We start from the raw sequence: 26756 nt of genomic DNA on the forward strand, positions 1-26756 counted from the left end.
AATTGTGATGGCATGTCTGGTGGCACGCACAAATAACCTGTATACACATGTAGGGTGGTACTCAGTGCCCTTTCATTTAGCAGTTGGAAATTGAGACCTGGCAAGGGTGATGAATATTGGAATGAGAGTTTTGAAAGCAGAGCATATGGGACATTTAATCTTCTGTTTAGGATCTGAAATGCGGTCAGACTGAGCCACATTTCATTCTCCAGTTTGATGCTCACTGTCTCTGCTGTTGCCTATTATGGCACCAAAGACAAAATAGCAGCAGCCTAGGGACCCCCTTGAGGAGGAAAGCAATGCAGTGGAGCAGTTTCATGTTGGCAAGGGCAGTTCAGGGCTGGCTTGGCCCTGGGAAGTGCAGGCCGGGTGTGCTGTCTCACATGCTTGGACAGCACCAAAAAGGAGCTGAGTTTCTGCATGAAAATAATTTATAGCAGAGTGCCTTCTAAGAACAGCATTATTCTAATGAGTGTTTTGCTTCTGATTGCAGCCTCTTTCATTCATTTCAAAGAATTTTAAAACAATGTGTCTGGAGTTTGTATTTACTGTAGTGCCCACAGACACACAAGCCACAAAGACCGAATCTGCATGGAGGCATTCGGTAGTAGTAACTATTATGTTATGGGCAGCTGAAGAAGCAGTCTGTAGACTTGGTGCCAAGCTAAGATTTTCCATTTTATACTAGAATTAGTTTTACTACCTCAATTTTCATGGATAGAGATGAAATCTGCACACTTGACTGGATTCCACAGTCAAATCTATTAGAAATATCAACCACTTACCTCTCTGGGCTTCTGTCTCTTCGGTATTTATTAAAACTCTCCACCCATGGTCCTCTCGAATTATTGTTCTGTGTACCTTCTACAGCTTCCAGCTGGGGCCGATAATACCTATCATCTAGGATTGTTTTATGGTTTTAAATAATAATCATGAAACTTTTACACAGTACCTAATAGTAAGAGTTCAATAAGAATAGCATTAAATAATTAACAATTAAATAATTATATAAATATAATTATTTTACCTCTACTCATACCTATAATTAAAAGAGGTGAATTTTTTTAATATACACTATCTGACAGACTGTGACATCTGAGTGAAGAATGTATGCTAATGAAAAGAAAAACACTAAATATAGTTGATTTCTACTAGTATATTACTAGATTTTCATAAGTCATCTAATGATAATATTTTGAGAATTTTTATTAAAGACCATGAAGAATCTTAAATGAATTAACAAACTGTATTCATAAAAAATACCACCCAGAATTTATATGTGTACTTGGCATTCACTTTGATAAAACATCTTTCTTGGACAATAGTGACTTCAGTGTCTTCAGGCTCTTTTTTGTCATTGTCTCAGAGAGCCCGGCTCTGACCTCCAAAAAAGGGTATTCAGCCTGCAACCCAATCCCATTAGCCTATGGTCTTCAAGCACAAAACTATATTTGATATTTCATATTCACTTTAGTATTGAATATTAAATGCATTAAAAGGTTGAATTATTTATAAAAATATGTTGTCTGGATCTTCACTTCTGGAATGCAAACTTCAGGAGAGCTATTGTGTTTCCCCCAAAATAAGACCGGGTCTTATATTAAGGTTTGCTCCAAAAGACGCATTAGGGCATATGTTCAGGGGATATCATCCTGAAAAATCATTTCCGGTTAGGTCTTCTTTTCGGCGGAAACACAGTACTTATCATTCATTGCTGTATCTTTAGCACTCAATACATTTTTGGTACTGAGGCCACAGGCATGTGTAGGTATTAAATAAATTTGTGATGAGAGAATAATAAATCAGTTAACAAAAGCAACAGGCACTAAGTCCTGAGATACTAAACATCGTAGCCTATTCCAGGAACTGCAAGTTATTTCATGTAAGGGCTGTGTGGGGAGGGCTGTGTGCAGTGATAACAGCATTCATGTAGCACGTCTTATGTCTGGCACTAAGACTTTTTACGTACCTTATCTCACTGAACCCCTAGGACAACCTTGTGAGGTCAGTACTATTATTATCCTTGTTTATGCATGAGGAGGCTGAGGCTCAGAAAGATTAAGGGCAACCTCTCATCAATAACAGAACCCAGATAGATTTCCACACCATCAGACACTCTTGGAAGGAGTTTGAACTCTATCCTGTGGTCAATTACAGAACATTGGAGATTATTAGACAGGAGTTGATTTGTATTTTAGGATTGTTATGGGCCAGTATAGAGAATAGAAGAAGACAGAAGGGAAATCAGGGAGCTCAGTAAAGAGGCAGTTAAAACACTCCTAGGAAGACAACATGGCAATGACTCCAAGAAAGGCAAGAAGAGTCAGATTTAAAGGACTTCCTAGGAGGCAGATAGAATTTAGCAACCAACTGGTTGTGGGTGTAAAGGAGGGAGGTGCTAAGCATGACTCAGGGCATGGATGTGTGGTTTAGATTTCTGCTATCTTACATCCTTCTTGTACTCCCAATCTCCAGTATTTGTCATAGGATTCCCAAAGCCACATTACTGTGTTTCCCCGAATATAAGATCTAGCCGGACCATCAGCTCTAACGTGTCTTTTGTAGCAAAAATTAACATAAGACCCAGTATTATATTATATTATATTTATTATATTACATTATATTATATTATATTATATTATATTATATTATATTATATTATATTATATTATATTATATTATTATACCCAGTCATATATTATAGTAAAATAAGACCAGATCTTATATTAATTTTTGCTTCAAAAGACACGTTAGAGCTGATGGTCCAGCTAGGTCTTATTCTGGGGGAAACATGGTACTTATGCCTGCAGATGCTCTGTGAGCTGTGAAGGCCTGAGAGTCAGCACATGAAGTGTTGAGCTTTTGGTAGACACCAGGATCGTGCTACATTATGGACATGATGCATTAACATGGAAATAAATCAGGGACAAATAGCCTCCTTCCATCTAAGGAAGCCTCCTAGGAAGTCCTTTAAATCTGACTCTTCTTGCCTTTCTTGGAGTCATTGCCATGTTGTCTTCCTAGGAGTGTTTTAACTGCCTCTTTACTGAGCTCCCTAATTTCCCTTCTGTCTTCTTCTATTCTCTATACTGGCCCATAACAATCCTAAAATACAAATCAACTCCTGTCTAATAATCTCCAATGTTCTGTAATTGACCACAGGATAGAGTTCAAACTCCTTCCAAGAGCGTCTGATGGTGTGGAAATCTATCTGGGTTCTGTTATTGATGGGAGGTTGCCCTTAATCTTTCTGAGCCTCAGCCTCCTCATGCATAAACAAGGATAATAATAGTACTGACCTCACAAGGTTGTCCTAGGGGTTCAGTGAGATAAGGTACGTAAAAAGTCTTAGTTCCACCTTGTAGACTTAATCATGTTTCACTGATGTTGCAGAAGTAGCATTTCAAGTCTTATTTCTCTCCCATGAAACCAAAGCAGTGGTTAGGGTTAGTGTGTGTGTGTGTGTGTGTGTGTGTTATATTTTCAAAGAGTTTTGTTGGTAGATTGTTGTTGTTTTAAAGCTGCATTAGATGTTCAACTATTTTACTGTTCTTTAGTAACTTACTCATTCTACATAGTGCATATTACACAGTCAGACCTCTGAGATGGAACTGAGCCCTTTCAAGGGGCTGTGTTTGTGGTGTGCTCAGCAATGTATTAAAGGCAGCTCTGTAATAGGAGTCAGAACTCACCTCCTTACAGCTATGAACTTCCTTACACTCCGCATAAAGCAACACTGCCTTGTTTCCCCAGACGCGTTTCTTAAAAGATACTTCTGAGGCTCTGCTTAGCCCCCGAGATGTTCCTAGTTCTTCAACATGAATCAAGGCAGGCTTCTACCAGCAAACCAACCTATCCTACGACAGACCACTCACGGTACAAATTCTGAGCAAGTAGATCCTGAAATTGAACCTTTAGCTCTTTAGGTTGTTTTTATTGTCTCCAGCCAGTTAGATGGTTGAAGGAAAATGCTAACCAACAAATAATGGTTTTCAAAGGAAACCTCCCAGTTCAATGAAAGAGTGTGTCTTCCTTATTATGGGAGATGCCGTGTCATAAGTGGGTGTTTTATGCTCCGTTGAATTAAAAAAAAAAAAAGGTTGTCTTAAAAACTGTTAATGATAGAACACATGGCATAAATTATACTGTAAACTCCAAACAACTCTGAAATTATAAACTTTGCTTAGTCAAGACTTTTCTTTTAACGATGCCCTGATGTCTCTGGCATAGCCCAGTGATTCCAGTCAGTGTGATTTTACTTGAAAGGAGGAATTTCTTTTCCAAAAAAAGTCTCTCTAAGAAAAGCTGTCTTCCTGGCCGACTTTATGAAACCTCTTGCTCCAATGGCCTGTGTCATGTCTTGCCTGGGGCCAGGGCCAGGAAGAATGAGATAGAGGAGGAGGTTAGAGAAAAGAAAGAGTCATGTGAGAAGGAGAAACTGCAGGCTCGGTCCTGACATAGACAGGAGGCTGACTCAAGTCGGCGGGAACTGTGACCAAATAGAGACAGTCCGGGCTCTGAGCCCACGTCCTCGAGACCTGGTGCAGAGTAAGCATTTAATTCAGAAGGTCTTTCTTCGTTTGCTTACTAAAACAGCTCCCTAGGGTTAGGAAAGCAGAGAGGTGTCTTCTAAAAAATAAGATTAACATTTACATAGTTTACAACTGTCTTTTATTATAGGCCAGGCAATTGGCCAAGTACTTTATGTACATTATCTCTTTTAATCTTAATAACCCATTAGATAGGTACTAGTATTAGCTCTTCATCACAGATGGTAACTGGGGCTCAGAGAGGTTAGCCTTTGCCCAAGGTTATATAGCAAGTACATGGAAGCCAGGATTCTAGTCCAGGTCAGTCTGACTCAAAACCTATACAATAAACTATTAAAAGCTATGTTATATTGCTTCCATATGGGTAATTAAGAAAATGTGTGTAAAAGTGTTTTGGAAGCAGCAAATGCAATAGAAGTGCTAGTGAAATGAAAGGCTTTGGAGTCAGAAGAACAGACCCATCTTACTTCTTAATAGCTCTGAGTGTAAGTTTTATCGAAAGGATACTTATATCCTAGTCTTGCCTCGAACACCAGAGAACTGAGGTGGAGACCAAAGACCAACTCCTATTTGGTCATCATGGTGTGAGAGCCTTTTCTTTCAATGCTGATTGGTAACAAGTAAGTGTTCCACTTTTCTTGAGCCTGATTTAGCTAGAGTCCCCTTTATCCTAATCTTTTCTTGCCTGCTGACCCCAGATTACACTTTTATTCCAAACTCGTCAACATGAAAATGCACAATTGGTTAGCAAGGGAAAGGTGAGAGAGTATAAATGGTTTGATCTATCACATCCCTACTGCTGGAACAGGGATGTGTTTCTGCCCTCTAGTTTATGAAAAGGTAGCACTGTATCTATAAACAAAGAGTCTTGGTGACATGAAAAAGAAAATTATAATGAACAGGAATATTATTTTTCTAACTCCAGGACACTTTATTCAGGCCAGAAATTGAGTAGGCAATTGATCTAGCCAGCTCATCTCTCCAGTCTGGCAGACCCTGCCACATGGGGATGCTTTAGTGCAAATGTTCCATGAGTATCTGAGTTCATTCACATGGCAAATCTTCCTATGTCATACTCACTCATTCAGTGAATGTTCATTAAGCCTGTGCTCTGTGCCAGGTGCTGTGCTGTTTAGATGATAAACAGTCCTGGCCTCAGAAGGGGACCCAACATAGTGGGGAATTCTAGTATATAAAAAAAAAACCATCATAGACCATGTAATATGTTATGAGAACATTGTGAATAAAGTGCTAAGGTGATGCAGGAAAGGGAAACTGCAAGTGCCTCTAATTCAGGGAAAATAGGGTAGAGTCAGGGTAGTTCCTCTGTATTCGTCCAGGAGACCTCAGAAACAGGAGGCAGGCAGACAATTGTGGTTCCTGATCTCTGATTCAGTTATCATTCTCAGCAGCAGGCGGGAGTTTGTTGAAAGGCTAGGGAAATAAGCATTTAAGTCAAATCCAATATTTTCAGCTCTTTGAGTTTTAGTGAATACTACATTGGCATTCATAGAACCTACCCCGGGTGTTATACATGAGGGGAAATGATCTGCATTCCACCTTACAGATGATACCAAATCCAGCACAAGCAAATTCAAAAGCTTTAGTTCCACATGGCACTGCATACTCACATAATGAATGAGAAGCTGTTTATTTTCTAAAGAATGATTTGTGAGAAGCATTGATGTGTAGTGAATAAAGCTCGCGCTCCGAGTCAATTCCATCCCTTAATAGCTGGGTGAGAAACTGAGCTAAGTGCTTTACTTTTCTGAGCCCCAGGCCCCCATATGTAATAGGGAAAATAAAAGCCACCTAAGAGGTTTAAATGTTGCATAGATAGGAAAAGCATTTCAAACTTTAAAATGTTATACAAACAATAATTAATATTTAAAATCCCCTTTAGCTAGTTAGCACTATTTATGTTCCCAAGAGCCTTTTGTACACCAAATCCCACTAAGGAGACGGATGGAGGGCAGGTTGGTCTTTAACAGATGATTTGGAAAAGTACTTAGAAGGCAGATACTCTGAAATGTGAGCTCCTCAGCTGTCGCTATCACATTTTCGGCAGTTTCCAGAATAGCAGTTCTTGATGACATTTCAATAGTGGAACTGTGCTGTTTAGAACAGTGCTCTTTGAAAAACAAGATGCTTGTGATCACCACCACAATCATTTATAATAATTTGGACTGGTGACTTTTCCCCTCTTTCTACTTAAAACTTGAAAACTTAAAAAAGTTTTTGTGTAGAAGAATTTTTTTTTTTATTTTGAATATGAGAATGGTAGCCCAAAATTCAATCCAAACCAAATTTCAAATGTGGAATTATAACCCCTACCTCTGAATGGAAACCGTGGAGCCCCTTAGCCAGATTGGCAATTGGCAGTTCTACCTTGGTCTCCTAGGACACACACAGTGGGATAGCAACCAAGAAAAAGAACAGGGAAGGATCATGAGAGGAAATGCTAAAACCATCTGTCCAGAGTTGGGTTTTCTCTGCTGCTGGAACAACACTGTCCTTCTTGTTATCTTCACTCAAGTCCAGTCGCCCTCCCATCACTATGTTGAATAGAAGAAGGAGTAAATCCTATTGAGTTCAGAGAGTGAGTGTGATTCAGTGGAGGGAACATCAGAATGGAGGTCAGGAGAAAAGGTTCTAGTCTGGCTCTGTCATTAATGCACAAAACGCTTTGCAGCAGGCCCCTTGCCCTCTCTGAGGCTAAGAGGTATCACCTATAATGTGGGTTTTCACAGTTATACCCAGTTCAGAGGTCTTAGTGAGGAAAAAACACTGAAATGTACACAGTATCAGTTCAGGCTCTCTGCTCTAGAAGGATAGACCCAGGCCTAGCTCCTCTAGATACTCAGACTCCAGGATGCTGGTAAAGGGACCACAACTGTCCTAGCACCCACATTGTAACCCATTCTCATTTCCTCCTTCCCTGGGCCATGTCTAGAGTATGCGAAAATTATCTTGTAATGTGGGCACTAAAATAATTTTTCTGTGGTCTGTGGCCACCTCCCCTGCCTTGAGATGGACCAGATAATGCCAGAAAGACAAACCTGTCACTGCCTCAGTCCTGCCTATTCAACTCCAGGTGCTGTGGCACTGGGGACATGGGCGTGGCCCTTTGCCACGGCCAACCTGTATTCTTGGTCAGGGACCAACTCCTATAACTCTGGTCTGCAATCTCAGTGATTATTTTTATTTTCCAGCAACAGTCAAGCTTGTTCATTTTGAACTTCCAATTCTCCCAAACAGGGAAATTGGTTTAAATACTTGGACAAATATGTGGGTTCAAAAGTTGATTATAATGAGCTTTAAGTAAAAAACAGAGTGCTTTAAGTAAAAACAGAGTGATAAATGGAAAAACAGAGACAAACGGAAAATCATCTGATAATTAAAGAGTTGTCTAATAAGTAAAGCAAAATTTTTAAAAAAATGAATTTGAAAAATAATTAAAGCAAAGATTAACAAATACCTCTTCTATCTGACTATGGAAGATGTAAGCTTTTGGTTGTAATTTTGCTATATCATCATCATCATTCTGGTTTATTGTCCCACACAGTGGCTAACAATATGCTCTTTTTTTTTGAGCGGGGGCATGGTTCACCACATGGTGGTCTTAGCTAAAGATATGCTTTAACAGCAACTGCTCAGTGAAATGGCTTAGATTTCTTATTACACCATCCTATGGTCATGGCTTCTTTCTTCTTAACCTTTCTTCCAAAATGCTTTATGCATAACATGTGTGTGTAGTCTTTAAAAGAGCCTAACATAACCAGTGCAGGCATAGGTACAAGTAGAAACTGCTGTAGTATTTACTTGTGGATGATTTTCTACATTTTTTCCATTTCTAAATCCTCCCAATAGACCAATTTTCTTTGGTAACAGAGAATATATTTCTCTTTAAGTTTGTAAAAGGAGCTACATAAAATTCTCCAGACACATGTTTAAAATGTGTGGTCAAACTGGCATCTGTACTTGGAAATGGCCAGTGGTGAATTTTTGTTTGTCTGATGATACCTCAAAGAGATTTTTTAAAATGGAACATTAGGCCCTCAATTATGAATTGTTCCCACATTTTAGATCTGCCTAGTGGATCTTTCAACTTAATGCTGTTTTTGTTACTAATGAAACAATTCATTATTCATTTATGAAGCCTGTGTGTTTTTAGCCTGTGTCTTCTTAGTGTTTTGACTTTAGAGAAGGATTTAATTTAGAGAGTTAACCTGTGGAAAAAACTGTATTTCATGTGAACTGATTGAGAGACAAATGGGCTTTTATCATGTGTACTATGCAGTCAATTTATATTTCTCCAGAGTTGCCATATTCTGTGGACTTAAAAGGCCTATGGTTAATGTAAATTTTAAGCTATGGAAAACTTGCTTTTCCAAACACAAAGAAAGAATTTCCCCTCGTAGCCTGGAGTCCTCTGCTTTGTTGATCCAAGTTGTCAAGCGCTGCTGCAGTTACCTGATGCAAGTGAAGATTAAAATAGCTAAAACACAGCTGAAGATTAAAAAACACTGAAGCATAGTAATTGACACAAAAGTGAGTGAACCAGGCAGGAAGGACTAAAATAAACTCATATCTATTAAGATATTAAAGCAAGGTGTTGTGGGAAGATAGGTAGTGTGTTTCACATAGTAAACAGAAATAATTTGCTTAGAAGTCCACAGACAGGAACTAAGGTGCAGCGATTAAGTCTGGGCCTTGTTACCAGACAACTATGATTTCAAACCCCTGCTCTTCACATTACTATCTGAGTGATTCTGAATTTTTGCTTATTTTCTCTGTGGCTGTTTCCTCATATGTAAAATGGAGAAATAATTCTGACCTTAGAGTGTTATTGTGATAATTAAGTGAAAACAATCTTTATAAAGCTTTTAACACAGCACCTGACACTTATTTAGTGCTTAAACAGGAAGAGATCCAGAAGTGTTCAGCTTTATTATAGCTAGGAACTATAGAACAATTTGCCCTTTACTTTTTTTTTTTTAAACAGTGTTATTGAGACATTATTTACATAGCATTAAATTCACTCATGTTTAAGTATGTAATTCAGTGACTTTTTGGTACATTTGTAGAGTTATACAAACATCACTGCAATCCAAATCCAGTTTTAGAACATTTATATCACCACAAAAAAATTCCCCCATTTCTGTTTGAAGTTGATCTGTGCCTAGGCAACCACTGATCTGCTTCCTATTCCTATATATTTGTCTTTGCTGAACATGGTATGTAAATGAAGTCATACAGTATGTCATCATTTGCATCTGGTTCTTTAATTTAACATGTTTTTGAGATTCCTTCATGTTGTAGCAGGTATCAGTTTCTTATTCCTTTTTATTGCCGAATAGAATTCCATTATATGGATATATCACATTTTATGCATTATTCACCAGTTGTTGGATTGTTTTCAATTCGGATTGTTTCCACTGTTTGGCTATTAAGAATAATGCTTCTACATACATTCACATACATGTCTTTGCGTGTATATATATTTTCATTTCTGTTGGGTAGATTCTTAGGAGAGGAATGTCTGGGTTCTGTAAATATATATTTAACATTTTAATAAACCGTCAAAGTGTTTTTCAAGTTTCTGCACCATTTTACTTCCTCACTTGCCATGTTCTAGTTTCTCTACATCCTTACCAATGCCTGGAATTGTCTGTCTTTTTTATTATAGTCATTTTAGTAAGTATGTAGTATTATAGTATCTCACTGTGGTTTTAATTTGCATTTCCCTAATGAGTAATGATATAGAGCATGTTTTCATATACTTATTAGCAGTCTATATATCTTTCTAGGTAAAATATCTTTTTAAACCTTTTGCCCATTTCTGTTCTTTTGTTTTTGTTTGTTTGTTTTTTGTTTTTTGTTTTTTATTTTATTTTATTTTTTTTACTTAGAATCCTGACAGGAAACAGGTGACATATTTAGCCTGGGCATTTTGAGAAACGTTAAATAAAAGGACAGTGTAGAAAGATGTGGGCAAGATTTTTCTTTTTGTTTTATTTATTTATTTATTTATTTATTTATTTATTTATTTCAGGTGACAAGACAAAGTAATACTTAGACGTTTATCTTTTGTATCCCTCACACTGTGTGAACCCCCTCCCCCCCATCCACTATCCCTCTGAAATAGCACAGAGACATTACATTTCCACTGTCTCTATTCCTAACGCTGTACTCCGCTTCTTGTAAGTACATATATATAAATACTAACTTGTAGTTGACATTCATTATTGTTCAGCTTCAGCTTCAGGTGTACAATGCAGTGACCAGGCATCTACATCATCCCTGAGGTGGTCTCCCTAATAAGACAAGTGTCCATCGGATACCCTACAAAATCTTTACAACATTATCAATTACATTCCCCAAATTAATTTTCAGAACCCCGTGGCCAACTTGTGGTTACTGACTGTTTTCTAATCCCCTCACTTTGCCCCTTATCCCCACCCCCTCCCATCTAACAACCCTCAGTTTTTCCTCTATGTCTCCAAAACAGTTTCTGATTAGTTCATTCACTTATTCTTTTCTTTAGATTCCACATATAAGTGAGATCATATGGTATTTGTCTTTCTCTGTTTGACTTATTTCACTTAACATAATGTTCTCTAGGTCCATCCATGTTGTTGCAAATGGTAAGATTTTTTTCTTCTTTATGGCTGAGTAATACTCCATTGTATAAATGTACCGCAGTTTCTTAATCCAGTCATTTACTGATGGGCATTTCGGTTGTTTCCATGTCTTGGCTATTGTGTATAAAGCTGCAATAAACAGAGGAGTGCATAAAGTTTTTTGAATTGGAGTTTTGGATTTCTACGAATAGATACGTAGGAGTGGAATTACTGGATCATAGGGTAGTTCCATTTTCAGATTTTTGAGATACCTCCATACTGTTTTCCATAGTGGCTGCATCAATCTGCAATCCCACCAACAGTGCACAAGTGTTCCCTTTTCTCTACATCCTCGCCAGCACTTGTTGTTTGTTGATTTATTGATGATAGCCATTTTGACTGGGGTGAGGTGGTATCTCATTGTGGTTTTTATTTGCATTTCTCTAATGATTAGTGAATTTGAGCATTTTTTCATAATGTCTGTTTGCCATCTGTATGTCCTTTTTAGAAAAATGTCTTTTCATGTCCTCTGCCCATTTTTTAATTGGGTTGTTTGTTTTTTTTTGCAGTTGAGTTGAGTGAGTTTTTTATAAATTTGTGATATTAACCCCTTATCAGATATATCATTGGCAAATATCTTTTCCCATTCAGTAGGGTCCCTTTTTGTTTTATTGATGGTTTCCTTTGCTGTGAAAAAACTTTTGTTTGATGTAATCCTACATGTTTATTTTTTCTCTTACTTCCCTTGCACGAGGAGATATATCAGTAAAAATCTTACTCTTAATCCATGTCTGTGAAGTTTCTTTCCAAATTTTCTTCTAGGAATTTTTGGTTTCAGATCTTACATTTAAGTTTTTAAGCCATTTTGAATTTATTTTTGTATATGGTGTAAGGAGGTGGTCCAACTTCATTTTTTGCATGTGTCTGTCCAGGTCTCCCAGCAGGATTTATTGAATAGGCTGTCTTTACCCCACTGTACATTCTTGCTTCTATTGTCATAGATTAAATGGCCATATAGGTATGGATTTATTTCTGGACTCTCTATTCTGTTCCATTGATCTATGTGTCTGTTTTTATGCCAGTACCATGCTGTTTTGATTACTGTACCCTTGTAGTATAATTTGATGTCAGGTATCGTTATACCTCCCACTTTGTTCTTATTTCTCAAGATTGCTGAGGCTATCTGGGGTCTTTTATGGTCACATATAAATTTTAGGATTATATGTTCTATTTCTGTGAAAAATGTCGTTGGTAGTTTGATAGGAATTGCGTTCAATATGTATATTGCCTTAGGAAGTATGGACATTTTAGCTATATTAATTCTTCCTACCCATGAACATTGTATGTGTTTCCATCTATTTGTATCTTTTTTCATTTCTTTCTTCATTGTCTTATAATTTTCTGAGTACAGATCTTTTACTTCTTTGGTGAAATTTATTCCCAGGTATTTTATAGTCTTTGAAGCAATTGTAAATGGGATTTTTTTTTAATTTCTCCTTCTGATATTTTATTATTGGTATATACAAGTGCAACTGATTTCTGAATATTAATTTTGTATCCTGCTACTTTACTAAATTCATCTATCAGCTCTAATATTTTCTTGGTGGAGTCTTTAGGGTTCTCTATATATAGTATGTCATCTGCATATAATGACAATTTTACTACCTCCTTACCGATTTGGATGCCTTTTATTTATTTTTCTTGTCTGATTGCTGTGGCTAGAACTTCCAGCACTATGTTGAATAGAAGTGGAGAAAGTGGGCAACCTTGCCTTTTTCCTGATCTTAAGGGGGATGGTTTTAGCTTTTCCCCATTGAGTATGATGTTAGCTGTGGGTGTATCATATATGACCTTTATAATGTTGAGATATGATCCCTCTGTTCCCACTTTCTTAAGGGTTTTTATCATAAATGGCTGCTGGATTTTATCAAATGCTTTTTCTGCATCTATCGATATGATCATGTGATTTTTATTTTTCATTTTGTTAATGTGGTGTGTCACATTAATTGATTTGGGATGTTGAACCACCCTTGCATACCAGGGATGAATCCCACTTGATCATGGTGTATGATCTTTTTAATGTATTGCTGAATTCTGTTCGCTAATATTTTGTTGAGGATTTTTGCATCTATGTTCATTAGAGATATCGGCCAGTAGATTTCTTTTTTTGTGGTGTCTTTGTCTGATTTGGGGATTAGGGTGATAGTGGCTTCATAAAAAGTGTTTGGGAGCCTTCCCTCCTTCTGGATTTTTTGGAACAGCTTGAGGAGAATAGGTGATAATTCTTTTTTGAATGTTTTGTAAAATTCACCTGTAAAGCCATCTGGTCCAGGGCTTTTGTTTGTTGGGAGATTGTTGATTACTGATTCAATTTCCCTGGTGGTAATCAATCTATTCAGGTTTTCTGTTTCTTCTTGAGCCTTGGAAGGTTGTACGCCTCTAGGAAATTGTCCATTTCTTCCAAATTGTCAAATTTCTTGGCATATAGTTGCTCATAGTAACCTCTTAAAAGTTTTTTGTATTTCTACAGTGTCTGTTGTCACTTCTCATCTTTCATTTCTGATTTTATTAATTTGGGTCCCCTCTCTCTTTTTTTAAATGAGTCTGGCTAAAGGTTTGTCGATTTTGTTTATCTTCTCTAAGAACCAAATCTTGGATTCATTGATCTTTTCTATTGTCTTTCTGGTTTCTATCTCATTTATTTCCGCTCTGATCTTTATTATCTCCTTCCTTGTACTCCCTTTGGGCTTATTTTGCTGTTCTTTTTTCAGATTCCTTAAGTGTGAAGTGTGAAGATAAACTGTTGATTAGTGATGTTTCTTGTTTCTTTAGGTAGGCCTGCAATGCTATGAATTTCCCTCTTAGGACTGCTTTCATGGCATCCCATAGATTTGGGGTTGTCGTGTTTTCATTTCCGTTTGTCTAGAGATATCTTTTGATTTCTTCCTTGATCTCCTGGTTGACCCATTCATTATTTAGTAACATGTTATTTAGCCTCCATGAACTGGTGTGTCTTCCAGTTTTTTTCCTGTAGTTCGTTTCTAATTGCATAACACTGTGGTCAGAGAAGACAATTGGTGTGATTTCAATTTTCTTAAATTTACCAAGACTTCTTTTGTGGCCTAACATATGGTCTATCTTGGAAAATGTTCCATGTGTGCTTGAGAAGAACGTGTATTTTGCAGCTTTGGGGTGAAATGCTCTGAAAATATAGATTAAATCCAAGTGGTCCAATGTCTCATTTAAGGCTGTTGTTTCCATATTGAATTTCTGTCTGGAAGACCTGTCTCTTGTTGTCAGAGGTGTGTTGAAGTCTCCTACTATGATAGTGTTACTGTTGATCTCTGTCTTTATGTCAGTCAATATCTTATATATTTAGGTGCTCCTATGTTGGGTGCATAGATGTTTACTAGGGTGATGTCCTCTTGTTGGATTGATCCCTTTATTATTATATAGTGCCCATCTTTGTCTTTTAATATGTTCTTCATTTGAAAGTCTATTTTGTCAGATATAATATAATACTTATAATAATATAGTAATATAATGCTTATAATGACATAAGTATTGCAACTCCAGCTTTTTTCTCATTTCCATTTGCATGAAATATCTTACTCCAACCCTTCACTTTCAGCCTGTGTGTGTCTTTTGATCTGAGGTGAGTCTCTTGTATACAGCATATACAAGGATCTTGCTTTCTTATCCACTCAGCCACCCAATGTCTCTTGATTGGAGCATTTAATCCATTTACATTTAAAGTGATTATTGATAGGTACATAGTTATTGCCATTTTTAAATTTGTAGTTAGATTGTTTTCATCTTTCTTCTATTTACAGAAGTCCTTTTAGTATTTCTTGCAATGTTGGTTTGGTAGTAATACATTCCTTTAGCTTATTCTTTTCTGGGAAGCTCTTTATCTCTCCATCAACTTAAAATGATAGCCTTGCTGGATAAAGCAATCTAGGTTGTAGGCTTTTGTTTTCCATCACTTTGATTATCTCCTGCCACTCCCACTTGGCCTTCAATGTTTCTGTAGAAAAGTCATTTGATAGTCTTATGGGAGTTCCCTTGTATGTAACCCTCTGTCTTTCTCTTGCTGCTTTTAGGATTCTCTCTTTGTCTTTAAGCTTTGCCATTTTAACTATAATGTGTCTTGGTGTGGATCTGTTTGGGTTTATCCTGGTTGGAACTCTCTGCACTTCCTGGGCTTGTATGTTGGTTTCCTTCGTCAGGTTAGGGAAGTTTTCAGACATTATTACTTCAAATATGTTCTCAATCCCTTGCTTTTTCTCTTCACTTTCTGGTATTCCTATGATGCGCATGTTGTTGTGCTTGATGTTATCCCAGAGGTCTCTTAAACCATCTTCATTGTTTTATATTCTTTTTTCTTTCTGTTGTTCTGTTTGGGTGATCTCTGCTAACTTGTCTTCTAAGTCGCTGATTCGATCCTCTGCTTCATCTAACCTGCTGTTAATTCCTTTAAGTGAGTTCTTTATTTCAGTAATTGTGTTCTTTATTTCTAACTGGTTGTTCATTATGATTTCTCTATCCTTCTTTAAGTCGTCTCTAAGCTTCTTAAATATTCCTATCATCAGTGTTCTGAACCCTGTCTCTGATAGGTTGGTTACCTCTGTTTCACTTGGTTCCATTTCTGGAGGTTTCTTCTGTTCTTTTATTTGGGACATGTTTCTTTGTTTCCCCATTCTGTCTGACTCTCTGTGTTTGCTTCAATGTATTAGATAGATCCCCTAGAGTTCTTAGTTCTTGCTGGGTTATCTTTTGTAGTATGTGTCCTTTATATCTGACTTGCACTACTTTGTTCTTCTCCTCGGCGTGTCCTCCAAAGGTGACTCTTGTGTTGTGTTGTGTTGTCCTGTTAAAGGAGATCTTTAATTGATTTTTGCTTGTGAGTAGGTGGGGTTAACTCCTAGGCTGACTAGTTGTGAGACTTGGCTCTGCCCACCGCAGGGTGTTCTGCTGCGTGAGGGTTTACCACTTAAATGTGGTTTGGTCTCTATGGGCTCTTGTGCCTGTAGAGAATTCCCTCTGGGTGTGTCACTTGTAGGTCAAACCTGGTAGTACTCTGGTTTGGTCTGGAGATGGCCTCTGTGTGTGTTGAATCTTGTGCCTCTTAAGCTGGGCCCTGGTAGGGCAATTTCAGAACCAAGCAAATCACCCAGCACAACAACAACAACAACAAAGAAAAAATCAAATACATTCACATGTAAAAACAACCCACAACCCACACTCAACACAGGCAAAGATATCAAAGATATAAAGAGAAAACAAAACAACAACAAAAAAGCAGCACCAGTCTTGGCTTGAGCCCACCGAGTAATCTCCAGGTTGTCCTCTGCTGTACCAAAGAGTCCTCTGTGTATTGTGCAGGCAGAGCCGGTCACCTGGTGCCCAGAGTGACGTTGGTACTGCAGATTTAGATGCGTGGGACTGAGTGGTCTGGATGGCAGTTTCTACAAAGTCAGTGCAGTTTCTGCCTTTGCCTGCACATATGCACACTGAGAGTAGCACCACCAGCCCGGTGTCCAGTTCTCCTGAGTCTTAGGGCACTTCTTCCGTGTGTGTGTGTGTGTGTGTGTGTGTGTGTGTGTGTGGTGGGCGTAAGATTTCTGAGCTGCTGAAAGCTGGGAGCTGCATCTGTCACCTACTGCTGAGCCCTGGGAGTGCCTCCGCAGTTGTACTTGCCCCACCCTAGGCAGGCCAGAAAGGGAGGGGGCTGGAGATGGAGGGGTCTTCTCTCTCCCAGTCCAGCAGTGTCACACTCTTCCTGCAGGCCAGAAAGGGTAGGGGTTAGGGATGGAGGGGTCTTTTCTCTCCCAGCCCAGCAAAAATCACACTCTTCCCAGCCTCTTCCCTGGATCAGAGCAGCTCACTGGTCTTACCAGAGCCTGAGCACTAAGGCTCCTCTGTAATCTGACACTACTCCTCAGTTCAGAGGCCAGTTTAAGTCTCTGGAAGGGTGGGGGTAGGATTGGAGGGGGGGGGGCCAGATATGGAGTTTGTGTCCTTTGTCCGGCCTAGGGCCCAACTGGAGGTCTCAGCTGAGGTTATTGCCTCAAATGCTGGATATGCTGCCCCCTTGGTGGGAGAGATCAGCTGTGGGACTCAGGGAAAGAGCCCACCTCCTGGCTTTTGTGTTCTCTGTTCCGTCCTGGGATTCCCTGCGTCTCTCCAGCTGCAGATAACAGCGGCATTTCCACCGCAGCAGATGCGGACCACGTCTCCGCCAACGCAGATGCAGGCCGTCTGCCCATTTGTTAATTGCCTTTATATTATTGAGCTGTGAGAGTTCTTTACACATGCTGAATACACATTTTTTTAATCAAATGTGTGATTTACCAATATTTTCTTCCAGTCTGTGGCTTATCTTTTGCACTTAAAAAGACATCATTAAGAAAATGATATTTTAAATTTTGAAATGAAAATTCAAAATTTGCCTGATTTTATTTTTAATGGATTTAATGGATTTTGCTTTTGGTGTCATATATAACAACTCTTCGTCTAATCCAGGGCCACAAAGATTTTCTCCTATTGTTTTTACCAGAAGTTCTTTAGTTCTAGCTCTTAAATTTAGTTCTATGATCAATTTTTGAGTTAATTTTTATACAAGGTATGAAGTAAAGATCTAAGATCTTATTTTTGTATGTAGCTATCCAATTGTCCCTACACTATTTGTTGAGAAGACTATCTTTTCCCCCATTTAATTATCATAGCATCTTTGTCAGAAACCATGTGACTGTATATGTAAGGTATATTTCTAGATTTTTCAATTCTGTTCCATTGATCTACATACCTATCCTTGCAAGTGTCTTGATTACTTTGCAGAGAGTCTCCTCTTATATCACAGTGTATTGATTGCTGTGGATTTAAGATAAGTTTTGAGATTATGTTGTAAGGCAGTATAAGTCTTTCAACTTTTTTTTCTTATTTTGATTAATATAGATCCTGTGCATTTTCAGGTAAATTTTACGATCAACTAGTCAAATTCTATTAAAATGTCAGATGGGATTTTGATAGGGATTAGTTTGAATCTATAGGTCAGTTGGACAGAATTATAATCCTGACAATACAGAGTCTCAAAATTTATGAACATGGAATGTCCATTAATGTATATATTTTTAAAATTTCTCTTAGCAGTATTGTGTAGTTTTCAGTGTATAAGTCCTTCATTTATTTTGTTAAATTTAGTTCTAAATACCTTATTTATTTATTTTTTAGATGCTACTGTTTTTTGATGATACTATATTTTTGAATAGAACTGTCCTTTTAATTTTATTTTTAGATTGTTTATTTGTGGTATAGATACTCAGTTGATTTTTGTGTATTGATATAATGCAATGTGAACTTGGTAATTTATTTATTAATTCTAATAGGTTTTTAAATGGATTTCTTGGTATTTTCTACATACAGGATCATGTTTTCTATGAATAATGACAGTTATATATCTTCCTATCCAATATAGATGCTTAATCCACTCCCCCCACCCCCACACCCTTATTTTACTCACTAGAACCTCCAGTACAATGTTGAGTATAAGTGGTGAGAGCAGACATCCTTGTCCTGTTTTTGGTCTTAGGGAGAAAGTATTCTGTCTTTCAACATTAATTATGATGTTAGCTGTATATGTTTTGCAGATGCCTTTTATCAGGTTGAGGATATGTTCTTATAGTCTTAGTTTGTTGAAAGTTTTTATCATGAAAAGGTATTGGATTTTTTCAAATGCTTTTTCTGCATCTCTTGAGATTATCATGTGGTTTTTGTCCTTTATGCTATCCATAATGATGTATTACACTGATGTTAAACCAACCTTATATTTCTGGCATGAATCCCATTTGGTCATGGTATATAATTCTTTTTATATGTTGTTGGATTCAAGTTGATAAATTTTGTATCCATGTTCATGTGGGACATTTATCTGTAGTTTTCTTTTCTTCAGATGTCTTTTTATGGCTTAGGTATCAAAGTAATAGTAGACTCATAGAAGGAATTTGGAAGTAGTTTCTTCTCTATTTTCTGAGAGTTTATAAATGATTGGTGTTATGTCTTTAAATATTTGATAGAATTCACCAATTAATTCACAGGGACTCAGATTTCTCTTTGTAGGAAGATTATTAGTAGCTAATTCAATTTGTTTATTTGTTATGGATCTATTTATATTTTCTATTTTTCTTGAGTCAGTTGGTAAATTGTGTCTTTCTAGGAATTTGTCTACTTCATCTAAAATGTCTAATTTGTTGGCATAAAGTCACTCTTGTTTTCATTTCTGTATGGTCAGTAGTGATGTCTCTTCTTCCATCCTTGATTTTGTTAATTTCTGTCTTTCTTTCCTTTGGTGAATCTAGTTAAAGGTTTATAAATTTAGTTGATTTTTTTAAAGAACCAACTGCTGGTTTTATTGTCTTTCTTGTTTTTCTGTTTCATTTATTTATGCTCAAATCCCTCAGAAACCAACACAATGTTCCAATGTTTCACCTTTACTCTTATAAGCAGCAATTATGATCCATTCAGAAGATTTTTAAACTAGGAATAATTACGTAAATTGAACTAAAGAGAATCCTGGAATATGGTTTGGCTTTTGAGGATATAAAGGTGTCTTTAGGCCTTCTTCAAGGGACTTTTTAAATTCCTGAATCTCCAGATTACCCTCCTGCTGCAAAGCTTTCAAGTCTTTTAACTTCTGTACTCAATCCAACTGCTCAGACAATCTCCCAAAACCTATTTTCTATAAATAGCCCATACATGTCTCCTCTTACAATTCTGCTTTGGGGAAGTCTTTTCTTTAGCAAGAGAGTGTGTAGGGAAAAAATCTGTTAAAGGTAAACATGATATATAATCCATAGACAAAAATTTTTTGTCTTCAGCTCCTTTTTCTACTACCACATAAATCAACTCAAAATAGAAAAAGAATAAATGAAAGTCATCTTATCCATCAATATGCAAACTTGTGAGGGAAATCTATTTTGTTTTATCTTTTTCTGCCATTCTGAGGAAGTGTTGAGAGATACTAATGAAGTCAGTTTTTATCAAGGGCTTCTGCTTAAGGTTAAAGAGATAGAAAGAGACTGGTACTTTTTAAAGAATAATAACTTGACAACTGGTACCAGGATTGTGGCAAGATAAATAGAAAGATTACTGTCTGCAGGTTTTGATTATAGTTTTTTCAGAATGCCCTCCAAATGGTCAAATTTTTCTAAGGAAAACACCAAAGAAAAGAAGCAAACCAGGACTTAGGAAAGTTTCAAAATCATAGATGTACAGTGCCCTCTGGGAAAATGGCTCCTTGAAACTAAGAAACTTTAGTCAAGCCAGTTAAAGACTTGATGACCACTTTGGCTATTTTTCCTCCCTTCTTTATCTTCAAGAAGAATTTTTTAATGATCATGATACATTTTACAATTTGATCAATGATGCAAAAATATTTGTCAGACTCTGCCTACACCAGTCTTATCCCATGATGGTGATAAAAGATCTGAATGCTGTGAACAAAGTCTGGAAGGTTACAAAGAGCAACTTCTGGACCTGAACAAGGGTTATAGAATTAGTGTTGTATGAGTCCATAGGTGTCTGGGAGCCTGCTGAGCTGTTCTCCATAATCTATGTGTTCCCTACTCAGTTTCCTGCTTTGTATTCCATGTCTTACCTATTTCACTTCTTCTAGCCTCCCTCCCATAGGGATGGCTCAAGCTTCCTGCTTCAACTTGGACATACTTATTAGCACTGAGACCCACGTGAAGATGAGCCCCACCTCTGTCCAGAGAGTTGTGGAGTATCACCACCAGCCTGAACCAGATTGGACCTCTTTGTTGAGGCCACACAGAATATGAGGGGGAGAATGTGCTAGTTTTGGGGGAAGCAATCCTTGTTTTGTTTTATTTTTCCTTCAGGAACAAATCAGAGAAGCTCTTTAAGCTGCAATAGAAAACGCAAGATTTTAGTTGAGAGGTTGTCATCTTCTTTGCCTAATCAGCCCACAGGACAGAAAGCCAATTCAGCATCCAGTGTTATACTGTGCAATATTAGGTTTCAATAGTAGCTACACATGTGTAACCAAGCTAGGCACTGTCCCAGCAAATGAATCCCAGAATATAGTCAGGGAGGCAGGATTTGCTTGGAGTAGAGGCTGGAAGGAATTAATGACAACTCATGGTAAAGGGGTTAATGCCAGGAAGACTGGAACATAGTGCAGGAACAGGGCATCAGGCGCCAGAATGCCTACCCTTCCTGTTGCTCTTCATCCTGCCTTGTCCAGTGCTTTACTTGTGGAAGCTTGGCATGTGATGGTGTCCTTCAGTAGCTTGCAGAATGAAAGAGGCATGGCCGCAATATGAACTGAAATGTCCATGACAGCAATCATAAAAGGCATGCACTTAAGAAAAATTTGTGGTGAATTTTCCGAAGAGGGATTTGTGTGTCTCTTAATGAATCTGTCTGCTTCTTTCTTGAGTGCTAACCAAGTGAACATCTGCATGACAGAAGACTGAACAAGATGCTTCATGGAAGCCCGCAAAGGAATGCTGTTAATTGAAAGTGTTTTTGCCTTTAAAACATAAGTCTGGGTTAACAAAGGGTTCCTTTTGGTGGTAATAGTCTCAGCTATATGGCCAATGGCTCTCTTCCATTAAAGATAATCTGAGATCTTGGTGTGAGATACCAAAAGCCGTTTCTACCTGGTTCCTGTGTCAGTATGGCAAGTGATGGCATGCCCTGCCTGCCATAAAGGCTGTCCCTCTTATTATTCCTCCATGAGCTATTGTGCGTTTTATCATTGTTTACATTCACATGCAGGTGTGTGAGACAGGTACTGTGTTTCCCTGAAAATAAGACCTTGCCGGACAATCAGCTCTAAGAGCCTTTTGGAGCAAAAATTAATATAAGATCCGGTCTTATTTTAATATACTGTAAGACTGGGTATAATATAATAAATATAATTAATATAATATAATATAATATATATAATGTAATGTAATATAATATATATAATGTAATGTAATATAATATAATATAATATAATATAATAATAATATAATACCGGGTGTTATATTAATTTTTTCTCCAAAAGACTCATTAGAGCTGATGGTCTGGCGAGGTCTTATTTTCGGGGAAACAGGGTATATTGCCTCTCAGGGTTCATCTCTTTAAACTACTTAATGAAAGTCTCATTTGAAATAAAACAAGTGTATACCAGATTCTACACAATTTCACAAGGCAAATGTTAGGCAAATACACGTTGTACATTTCTGTCAGATAGCAGACAGAGATGGACAATTTTGAGTCATTGTAGAACAGTATGCCTTTAGGAATCGAAAGGGACCTGGTAGGTCATATAATTCAGCTCTTGCTGTGGCAACCCAGTTTGACCTGGGCAGAATACCTCCAGCTTAAGTACATAGGGAAAATGTGCTATGTAGGACTTGGGGTGTTTGAATCAGCTATGTATGTTTTTAAGGGAAGAAAATGTTAAGTTTCTCCCCTTATTTTCATTGGGAAGCAACCAAACTGCAAGTTTCCATCCCAGCTGGAAGAACTGTCTCTCTCTTTTTCTCTCTCCACCGTGTGCTCAGTGTATTTAATACCTTTATATGGTCTTGATTATAGAATTTTACATGTGCATGTATACTCCTAATTAATATGAAAACATAAGTACATTAACTCTGGCTGCATTGGTGCCTCCCTCCTTCATTTGCTCAGCTGTTCTATGGAAAGTTCTTAAATCTAATTTTTTACTCCTTAAACAGATCATAACTTTTCCAGATACTTCTGAAGGAGTAGGCATTAGGATACCTCATGAAGAATTATCCACTATCTAACTCTGATCTCAAATAAATCTTATAAATGATGTGGGCCTGCATTGCTTTACCTTCATTGTAAAGGTGCATTTAGATTCATTTAGTGCTTCTCAAACCTCTTTACTTTGGAACCCCTAACAACAGAGGAAAATAGGTACCAACTCCCTGAGTCTGAGGCTGCCTGCTGCAAGCCTGAATTTTATTTTAAATATCACTTCCCCTCCCTTAAAGATACAGGTAAATTTGCATTGTATTCTGCAACATATCTACTTGTACAGCAAAATAACTTTGGCACTAATCTTCAAGTCAAATTTAAAACTCAAGAAAGCTGCACAATGTTTATCCCATGGCTTTTGCATCCTTGATGCTGAGAAATGTTCTTCAGTTTACGATGCATGAGTCAGCATTCTATGGTTTTATCCTTTAAACAGCCATTCATTATAATGCAGCCAACATTGGTAGAATTCCTCCTATATGCAAGACATATGGCCAAAATCTAGTCTTGGACTAGGGCATTTTACACCACCACCACTCTAAGGCTGACACAACTATTACACAGAGTAGGGCCTCATCAACTATTTATCACTCACTTGGTGCCATGGTTCTCCACGACGTACAGCGTTGATTTTCAAATCATAGCTCGTGGACCCTCAGAGTTTGGTGGCAATGCCTTAGGCTCCACATGAAGGGAGGGCTGGGGCTGGGAGGTTGAACTTTCCCTAGTTAAAACAGTTTTGCTTTTGTCTGTTTATGTAGCAGATTTTTACTTAAAGCTTTGTGATACCCTTTATCCAGTCAAATAGTTTTCTCTATTTTCAGATTTCTGGGACTTTTGGCCACTAAATGATATTGGACTTTGTAAAATGCTTTTTCTGCAACTATTGAGATTACCATATAGCTTTTCCTTTTTAGTTGGTTAATATGGTGATTTACATTAATTTTTTAAATGCTAAACCAACCTTGTATTCCTGGGACATATATGTTATCCCTTTTAGATATTATTGAATTCAATTTGCTAAATTTTTTTGTTGTTCATGTAGTTTTCTTTTTTTATAATGTCTTTTGTCTCCTTTTTGTATCAGGATAATGCTGACTTCATAGAATGTGTTGCTGTGTATTCCCTTCTTTTTATTTTTCTGGAAGAGTTTGGGCAGAATTGGCCTTGTTTTCTCTTTAAATATTTGGTAGAATTTACCAGTGAGGCTATCGGGACTTGGACCTTATTTCATGTGAAGATTTCTCACTACAAAATCAACTGATTTTGTAAGTGTAGGGCTAATCAAGTTATCTGTTTCTTTTTGAGTAAGCTTTGGTAGTTTGTGTCTTTGAAGGAATTTATCTACTTCATCTAAACTGGCAGATTCATTGGCTTGAACTAGTCGTAACATGCCATTATTATACTTTTAACATCTGTAGCGTCTATAATAATGTCACTTCTCTACTCCTTGAGGTTGGTAATTATGTCTTCTCTCTTTTATTTCTACTCAGTCTAGTTACAGGTTTATACACTATTGGTCTTCTCAAAGAACCAGTGCTTGGTTTAATTGCTTTTTATCTATCGTTGGCTGGTTTTTATTTTATTGATTTCTGCAGTGATCTTTATTATTCTCTCTCTTTTACAATTACCTTGGGTTTAATTTGCCTCCCCTCCCCCCATTTTTTTCCTAGTTTACTTAGGTAGGAACTGAGGTCATTGGTTTGAGACTTTTTGTTTTATGTGTGTGTGTGTGTGTGTGTGTGTGTGTGTGTGTGTGTGTGTGTATATATATAGGCATTTAATACTATAAGTGTCTCTCTTACTATTGCTTTAACAGTATCCTACAATTTTTGATATGCTGTGTTTCCATTTTTATCAGTTCAAACTATTTCCTAACTCATTTTTTTTTAAGTTCTTTTTTGACCCCTAGGTTATTTTGAAGCGTGTTATTTCATTTCCAAATATTTGGGGATTTTCCAGATATTTTTCTGTTATTGATTTCTTTATGCACATACACTGATTAGTGTTCGGCTGAATACTCAAGGGTAACCCTCTGCAGATTTCCAGAGCTTTTTCTCTGTGCAGCTGTCTCCTCTCTAGTGTTCTATCCTATGAATTCTGATTGCTTTGCTGTTCCTAGGCTCTTAGCTATATCTCCTTAACTCAGGATTTCCTTCGGGTGCCTCCTGGGTTTCCCTTTCCTGTGCTACACTGTGGAAACTCTCTCAAAGTGTAGATCTGGGGTAACTAAAGGGTTCACCTTGTTTTCTTCCCATCTTTGAGATGCCACTACCCTTCATTGCTTGTTGTCTAGTGTCTTGAAAACAATTTTATACATTCTGTTGTTTCAGGCAGGAGAGTAAACCTACTTCCTGAAACTTCATCTTGCCTTAAAGTAGAAGTTTGGACTGTGTTTTTAAAACATTTTTTTCTTCATCTTTTGCTGTTGTCTAATATAGTACCATGTGTATGGAGAAAAACTCTATGTGTACAGATGAGGGGTAGGAGGCAGAAGGCCTTGGTTCTATTCCCCTGTGCTTGGAATAACTGATTATGTGCCCTGGAGCACTCATTTAACCTCTCTGAATGTAGTCTTTTACCCTGCTCAGTCCAATACTAGTAAGAATTACCATTTAATGAGCACGTGCCATATGACAGGCACTGTCTGTGCTAAGAGCTTCATGTAATTGTCTCATTCAATAGTCACAAGACAGTTTATCAAAGATTATCTCATTTAATACTCGCAGCACTCCTAGGAAATAAATTTTATTAACCTACATTTCATGAAAAGGAAGCCGAGCCTTTGGCCAAGTTAAGTATCTTGCCACAGTTCACTCATCTGGTAAGTTCCATGGCAGGTTTCAAACAAATCCATTACTTATATCATACCACCACACACTTGGCAGGTTTATGACATCTAAGAAAAGAGATGGATGCAAACACGCCTTATAGAATATAAAGCTTAGTGAAAAACAGTAACTATTTGGTAATGATAATTCATTATCAGTGAATTGATCTCATTTCTGACTAGTTCTGTATACACATACTATAAATAAATAAATAAATAAATAAATAAATAAATAAATAAGTCAGTATTCACAATTTCAAGACCAAATCTTCAAGGACTTTGAGATACTTTATTATTCACTATGTTTATAACTCATCATAGGTTATAAGCAAGAAGAATTCGAAGTTTATTTCACAGATTTGCTGAAAGTGAAGAATATTTCTCCTTATTGCCTTAAATCAAGATTGTATAGATACAGGGCCCAGTTTGACTAGGCCTTTGATTTTCTACATTGGGCTGGTTAGTGAAGGACACAAATGAAGAGCATGCTTTATCTTGTCATCTGCTTATCAGACACAGCTGGTGCAACAAGTCCACTCTTCCTGCCAAGCCAAATTTCAGGTCAAATTAGGGCCTCTGCTCCATGGGGGGAAAGAATATGATTTGACATGATCCAGGTGGTGTACATTTGGACTGACTTGCAGACCATTTCCCATTTTGTTATAAACAGTTTAGGAACCTAGAGTCTCGTCTGACATTACACATGGTAAAAAAATATCTGTGTGTGTGTGTGTGTTTGTATGTGTGTGTGTTTTGTTGTTGTTGAATGAACTGTGCAAATAAGAGAGGGAGTTAGTTGGCTCATCCTTTTCTGTCTGTGCAAGAATACTGACTTTCTCGTTTTGAATAAAGAGATTTCAGACTTTTCCTTTGTAAGTGGCCCAAGACACATGGTTGGGGTCACTAGAAGGATAAAACAATTATGGACTTTATAAGCAAACAGAAAATTCTTATAGG

This window comes from Rhinolophus hipposideros, assembly GCF_964194185.1.
Source record: "Rhinolophus hipposideros genome assembly, chromosome: 8".
NCBI lineage: Eukaryota > Metazoa > Chordata > Mammalia > Chiroptera > Rhinolophidae > Rhinolophus > Rhinolophus hipposideros.